Genomic DNA, 6,819 nt, shown 5'->3' on the forward strand with positions numbered 1-6,819 from the left:
GCCGGGGGCCAAGGGGCCCTGGGGTTCAAGAGGCTGGTCTGGGAGAGTGTGGCCCGAGGCTGGACCAAGTGACCCTTCTGGAAGACGGTGTCTCCTGCAAACCCACAGTGGCCTCCTGGGGGGTGGGGGCTGATGCCCCGGAGGTGAGTCAGGTTGCTTAAGGGCTGCAGGTGCCCAGCCCTAGACCTACTGCTGACCCCGACCCCCTCGGGGCACACGGGCGCTCACATGGGGGCCCTGAGGCTCTGCCCGGGCTCTGGTGGGGAACGGCTGTTGGCCCCCCCGGGGGCCTCCTCACCAGCCTCGCCCTGATTCTTTCTGCAAGAGCTCAGCCAGGTCCACAGAGGCGACAGGGCACCCTTCTGCCCCCCACCTCCTCCATCCCCCGCTTCTCCCCTCACTTCCTCTCTCCCCTCCCTCACTCCTCCCTCCTGATTTTCCCTCCCTCCCACAACGCCCTTGGGCTGGGGTTCCAGGCTCAGGAGGCTGAAGGGGGCTTGGCCCTGGGCAGGTTGGGGTCGGCACAGGGGGCCTGGGGGCGATGGAGGGCAGAGAGACTGTGAGGCAGGGGAGGGGAACCCAGGGCCTGGAGGTGCCTGGAACCCACCCTGGGATGGGCAGAACCAGCTCAGAGCTGGGGGAGGGGCTCAGACAAGTGACGGAAGGGGCGGAGTCCCAGGGCCTCTGGGTGCTGTCTGCTCAGGGCAGGTCCCCACTGCCCAGCGGCGCTCTGTCCCCCAAACGCTCCTCTCACCCAAACACACACTGTCCCACCACACACAGTGTCCCCACCACACACCCAGTGTCCCCCTCACATGCACTGTCCCCCATCCTTCACTGGGGGCAGAACAGGCTCCCTGGTTGCGGCGGGGGCTGGAAGGTCAGGGCTCCATCTGTCTTCTTCCCGCGTCCCTTGCTGGCTGGCCAGTCCCCTCTGCCCTGCGTCCTGGCTTCACCCCTTCAGATTTGGGAGATTCCAGCTGGGGTCACAGCCAGGGCTGTCCTTCCCGCACCCTACCCCGTATGACCCTCTCATTTGACCAGGTGCTGGGCCAGGGTCTCAGAGCCAACACAGGACCCCCGTTCCTGGGGTCTCCAGGGAGGAGGGATGCGTTTCCCGCAGGCGTGAGGACAGCGGTGCCCTGTGCCTGGGCCCAGCGTCTCTCAGAGAATGTTTTTCACAGCTGCTGTCGGAGAGTCCTCCCCGGACGCTGACATGGGTGGGAGGCTGGCTTTAGCTCACTCACACGTGTGCTTAGTGCTGTACAGTGTGGCCGCGTGCGGCCCCTGTGTCCTGCAGGCTGGGATGGCGCGAGGTCAGTCACCATGGGACCTCCCACACGATGCCTCTTGGAACCACGGCCTATCCCTCTGGTTCTCACACGCACTCACCGGCCATCCTCCGTCACACACTTTTGTCTCCACAAAGTGCACAGGGGGGTGGCAGGCAGTGGCCTGTGGCCGGCTCTCAGCCCCATCCCAGGGACATGCCCGAGGGCTTGGTGGCGAGTAAGCACACTTGGGCACTTCTGCGCTGAGTCCCCCTTGCCCCCCTCCCTGGGCCCAGCCAGTTCGCGTGGTTCTAATGGGCGGGGCCCATGCTTGGGTTCGAGGGAGCATCCCCTGTCCTGGCGCCCTGGCTGTGCTCTGGGGCTGGCACTCCTCCCCCGCCCCCCACTCCCACCCCCCTACCCCCCCACCCCCCACGCCCCCATCTGGCTGCCTTCCTTCTGTCTGCTTCCTGCCGCCCCAGCGGAACAAAGCCCAGGGGCCCAGGGGCTGTGGTGAAGGAAGCAGGCGGCCAGAGGTTCTGGGCCAGGCGGCCGACACCTCCCTGCAGCGGGCCTGGCTCTCGCGGGTCCCCACCCCCCTGGCTGGGGAGAGGGGCTCTAGAGTTCCCTAGGTGGCCCCAGGTGACAGGCACACAGCACAGGGGATCTGAGGACAGAGGGTCCACGAGCTCTCCCGAGGCAACCGCCAGAGTCAGAGGGCATTTCCGTTCGCGGGACAACAGGAAGCAGCAGGACCATCCCGAAACCGCCTCGGAGGGGCTGCGGGTGTCAGCAGACTCCAGACCAGGACTGAGGGTGACGCCCCACAGCCTCGGAGGGGCAGGGTCACAGCTCCTCTGAGGTTGGAACAGGGAACGGTTAATAGTGCTTGCAAATAAAACCCGTCTGCTCTGTCCTGTTTTTGAAGCATTTCCCAGAAGTTAAAGGGCGCCCAATGTGTCTGCCCGACTGGAGAACCGAGTGCAAAAAATGGACAGAATATTTTCAACAAACACCAGAATAAAGGTAGTTGGATTGCCTGTTAAGTTGGGGGCCCAGGGGATTTCTTACCCCTCGTGTCTAAACTTTCTAGAAAGTTGTTAGTTGTTTATGCAAATTTGTATTTTAAATCACCAAACGGGTGTGTTTGTGTATATGCGTTTGTGCATAGCCATGTATGTGTGTTCCTGTGCAGGCATGTGTATGGTGTGTGTTTACAGGTGTGTGGTCATGCATGTGTACATGCTTATGTGTGTAGGTGTGTGTTTTGTGCGTGTTTATGGATCCCTGCTCACGTGTGTGCACGTGCTCACACGTGTGTTGGTGTGTGTGTGCAGGTGCGTGTTTATGGGTCCCTGCTCATGTGTGTGTGCTCATACGTGTGTTGGTATGTGTGTGTGTCTTCTCTGTGAGTGCGTGTGTATGAACTCTCCCTGACCCCTCCAGGGGCATCGTGCAGGCTCCTGGCTGCCCTGTCACCTGGGCAGCTGAGCTGCTGTCTGAGGGGCTCTGGAGCCAGGCTGACCCTCCGCCGCCTGGCTGCTCATCCTCGCCTTGGGGGGCTGGGGCCCCCTGCAGAAGAGCGCCTGCCCCCGCCTGCAGCCCTTGTCCTCCCTCATTGTCATCGCTCCCTCTGGAGCCTTGGTGGCCGCTGGGCTGCATGCTGGAGCTCGGATGGTGGGACGAGTCTTTGGGCCAGAGGCGGTGGGACAGGGACCGCTGCCTCAACTGCCGCCAGGATCCCCTCCCACCTGCCTTGCCCAGACACACACAACTGCATGCGGGGCCCAGCCCGGTGGGCCACAGGGCCTGGGGTCCAGGGAGGAGGCCCGCGCTCCCGGAGCTGCACCCCCTCTGCTGAGCTTTCGGGGGCAGCAGGGAGCCGAGCACGTGCGGAGATCAGGGTTCCTGCCCAATTCGCTCTTCCTGTCTGTGTCAACCACCTGCCCTGCGCCTGGACACGCAAGCGGGGTCCTGCTGACCAGGCAGAGCCATCCCGTCAGCTAGCTGGCTTCGGGCTGGAGCCTGCGACTCCTGACCCCCACCGGCTGCCTCTTGACTGGGCCGTCCTGCCCCTGGCCCAAAGCGGGCAGTTCTCTGGTCCAGTGTCCCCGGGGCTTCGGGGGAAACTGCCCAGCCAAGAGGGGGACAGACGCTCCTGCAGGGCCAGTCCTCGCAGCCCCCCTGGGGCCCCCAGCAGTGAGGGCTCCCCCTGCCCGCCAGCCACCTTTGCCAGAAGCCCAGCTCAGAAACTTGAGAGCCTGGGAGGTGGCCGCGAGTGAGGGGGCTGCAGAGGGGAGTCCCTGGGAGAGGGCCCCCCCACGGCTCCTCAGGTGGGCGATCAGCCTGGCTTCCCGACCTCCCCATCCCCGTCCTGGCCTGTCTGTGCCTCTGGGAGGCTGGTCAGAGGGCAGAGGGAGGAAGGGGTTGCCACAAGCCTTGTCCTTAGAGGCGCCAGCATCCCTGCACCTGCTCTGAGGAGGGGGGGCCTCTCCCTCCCCCACCTCCAGGTGGACATTGCCACCGCCTGACTGCGCGCGGGAAAACCGCACACCCTGGGAACCGCGCTGCGGGCGTTTTGTCTTACCTGTCCTTCCTCCGGCAAAAGGAGGGGTGTTTGTGGCTGACTAGTTTCTTAGCGGGCCTGTAAGCAGCTTTTGTGGGGAGCTGGGCTCGCCCGTCTGGGGAGCAGATAGAGGGCAGTCAGATGGAAGCAGTGGGGCTGTGCCTGGGCCTCCAGCACCGCCTCTGGGACAGACGGAGGAGGCAGGGGCGGAGGACACAGGGATCCCTCTCCCTGCATTTCTGCCGCCCTCTCCAGGGATCTTGGCTCATGATTCCAAGACTTCTCTCGAGGTCAGAGACATGTGGCGCTCTCTGGAGAGGAGGGGCCGTGGGTGGCCTGGCGCACGGGGCTGGGGTCCGGCCCCAGCAGGGCACTGTGGGCACAGTTGGGGCACCCGGTGGGGAAGGGGTCTGCGAGGGGCCCTGGGGCCAGGGCTGCAGCCACCTCCTCAGCCCTTGGACCAGCGCATGACAGGGCCACACCCCTGCCACACACACACGGCAGCCCGGCCCGGACTGACCAGCAAAGTTTAGGACCTCAGAATTGCTACAGTTGCCTCAGTGACAACCAAAAATTCCCCAGAAAACAGTGCCCTAGGATAGCAGTGGCAGCTAGAAGTTTCTTTCTCTCTTGCACAAGAAATCCACAGGTAGGCAACCCCGAAGAGTATGGTGACTCCAGCTGCCAAGGGGACCAGGGTCTCGCCTTGCTGCTCCACCTGCAAGGTGACCTCGTGGTCTGTGGTGGCTGCTCAGGCGAACAGAGGAGGTGAAAGTGCACTGGGAAAGTGGTTCCCTGGCCAAAACTACGGAACCCTCCGAAGCACTTCCCCCAATTTCCGGTTATATCTCATTGTCATGCTAAGCTGCAGGACAGAAAGATGGCACCCAGCTGAAGAAAAGCCAAAAGGAAGTTTGAGAAAAGAACGAGTCACTTGACAGGATCAGTGACAGGCTGGACGTGGGTGAAGGGAGGCTCAGGGCTCCTCACGCAGCGGCCAGGGTGGAGGGGGCAGCAGGAGGGTCCCCTGAGGAGGCCCAGCGCGTCCGGGTGGGGTTCAGGAGGTGAGCAGCCGTGGGCAGGGAACTTGCTCGTCCTTCCGACGAGTCCCTGCAGACAAAGGTTAGGCTAAGTTTGGAATTTCTAGGTGACTGGGGTGTGGACAGGCTGCAGGATAGGCCACACGTCATTCCCAGCAGCGGCCGGAGCAGTGATTCTAGAACCTGGAGATGGCCAGCCAGCAGGTGCTGTGGTCCTCAGCAGGGGACATAGATCAGGGAGCCTGTCCACATGCACGAGCGGGGCCGGCTCCCCGTGGCGGGCACTGCCGTCTGCCCAGGGCGAGGGTTAGGGTCAGGCCCGCTCTCCCCCGGGAGGCTGCCGGTGGCCTTTCCCAGCCCGCGGGCGCTGGGGGCTTGCTGGCCACTGAGCAGCTGTCCCTGCCTGCTTCTCCCAGCGATGTCCCCTCATGTGGTCAGAGCCTTTTAGTCTCCCCAACACAAGCCGACATTTTATGGACTTGGGCCCACGGGGAGACCCGCTTCCTCGGCGTGCAGGCCAGCTCCTGGGGTGAAGCCTTGGTGGAGGCTGGCGGCCCACTGGACGGGGCGCGGAGGCAGCAACCCCTGCGATCCCCGAGGGTGGTCTCTGTCACTGTCTGGCCCGCTCCCTCCTGGCGGCCGGGCTCAGGCCCCTGCTGCTGCTTGACCGAGGGCAGCTTCTCCCTCAGGTCATTTTCCCCGTTTCGCTCCCACCAGGTACTGGGACAGGTGGTGGGCGAAGCTCACACACGAGAAAGGAGAAGGGCTGGCGCCTCCTTCAAGAGGGGAGGTGGATCTGGGGCTGGCTCTCCAAGCGGCCCGGCTGGGAGGAGGGTGGCATGCAGGGGCACGTGGACAGCTGGGGGCTGGCTCCCTCCAGGGGCCGAGCTAAGACTTCAGGGGAATTGGTGAAGCTGTACATTCTGCTTTAGGCATTTTTACATAAAGGTTGTATGTTTCTAGCCAGTAGGAAGTTTGAGGAAAAGTCACGGGGGAGATCCCCCCGTGGCCCAAGGGGATCGGAGGTGTTTCTGCAGTGCCAGGATGCAGGTGTGATCCCTGACAGTGGGTCAAAGACGTGGTGTTGCTGAAGCTGTGGTATAGGTCACAACTGTGGCTTGAATCTGATCCCTGGCCTTGGAACTCCATGTGCTGAGGGGCGGCCAAGAATGAAAAAAACGTCGTGGGAAAATTTGCAACGACACATATTCGATAAAGTTCCTCACAGCTCTTCTGAAATGGTAAGCAGTATCTGCTGTCAAGGATGGGGCCAGGCAGGCAGACAATGCCTCAGCCGCAGACTGGGGAATAGCAGGTATTTATTTGATTTTTTGGGGGGGGGGCTCGTATGGAAGTTCCCAGGCTAGGGGTCGAATTGGACCCCTACACCACAGCCACAGCCACGCCAGATCCGAGCCGTGTCTGTGACCGGCACCACAGCTCCCGGAAGCCAGATCCTTAACCCACTGAGCAAGGCCAGGAATCGAACCTGAGTCCTCATGGATACTAGTCAGGTTTGTTGAGCCACGATGGGAACTCCAATATCAGGTATTTAAAAGGTGGATCTCACTGTCCTGCTGGGCTGTGTGTAAAAGAAGCAGGCCATAGATAGTATGTTACTGTCATCTCCTGTTTGTGAAAAATAATTATGAAAATTTACATGTACATGCGTGCGGAAAACGCATGGATTTCTGCCATGATGATCGTGGGCGGTTTTTGCCATATCGTGTTTTGTCCTTCTTCTTTATTTCTAATTTCTCCTAAAGTGAAAACCCACTGCTTGCGTAATAAAAAAGTATTCAAAAGGATCAGAAAGAAAGGCCTATTTCTCACATCTCTGAGACAAGCCTGGTTGCCATGGAGATTGGACGGTTGTCAAGGCAGCGATTGGCTGGGCAGCCACCGGGTGGGTACTTGCTAGGAGCCGGGAGCTGGCGCAGCT

The sequence above is a fragment of the Sus scrofa genome, chromosome 15 (assembly GCF_054392235.1).
Source record: "Sus scrofa isolate SSC_HxYL_T2T_F1_AM1 chromosome 15, Sscrofa_HxYL_maternal_Yorkshire_Landrace_v2.0, whole genome shotgun sequence".
Lineage (NCBI taxonomy): Eukaryota > Metazoa > Chordata > Mammalia > Artiodactyla > Suidae > Sus > Sus scrofa.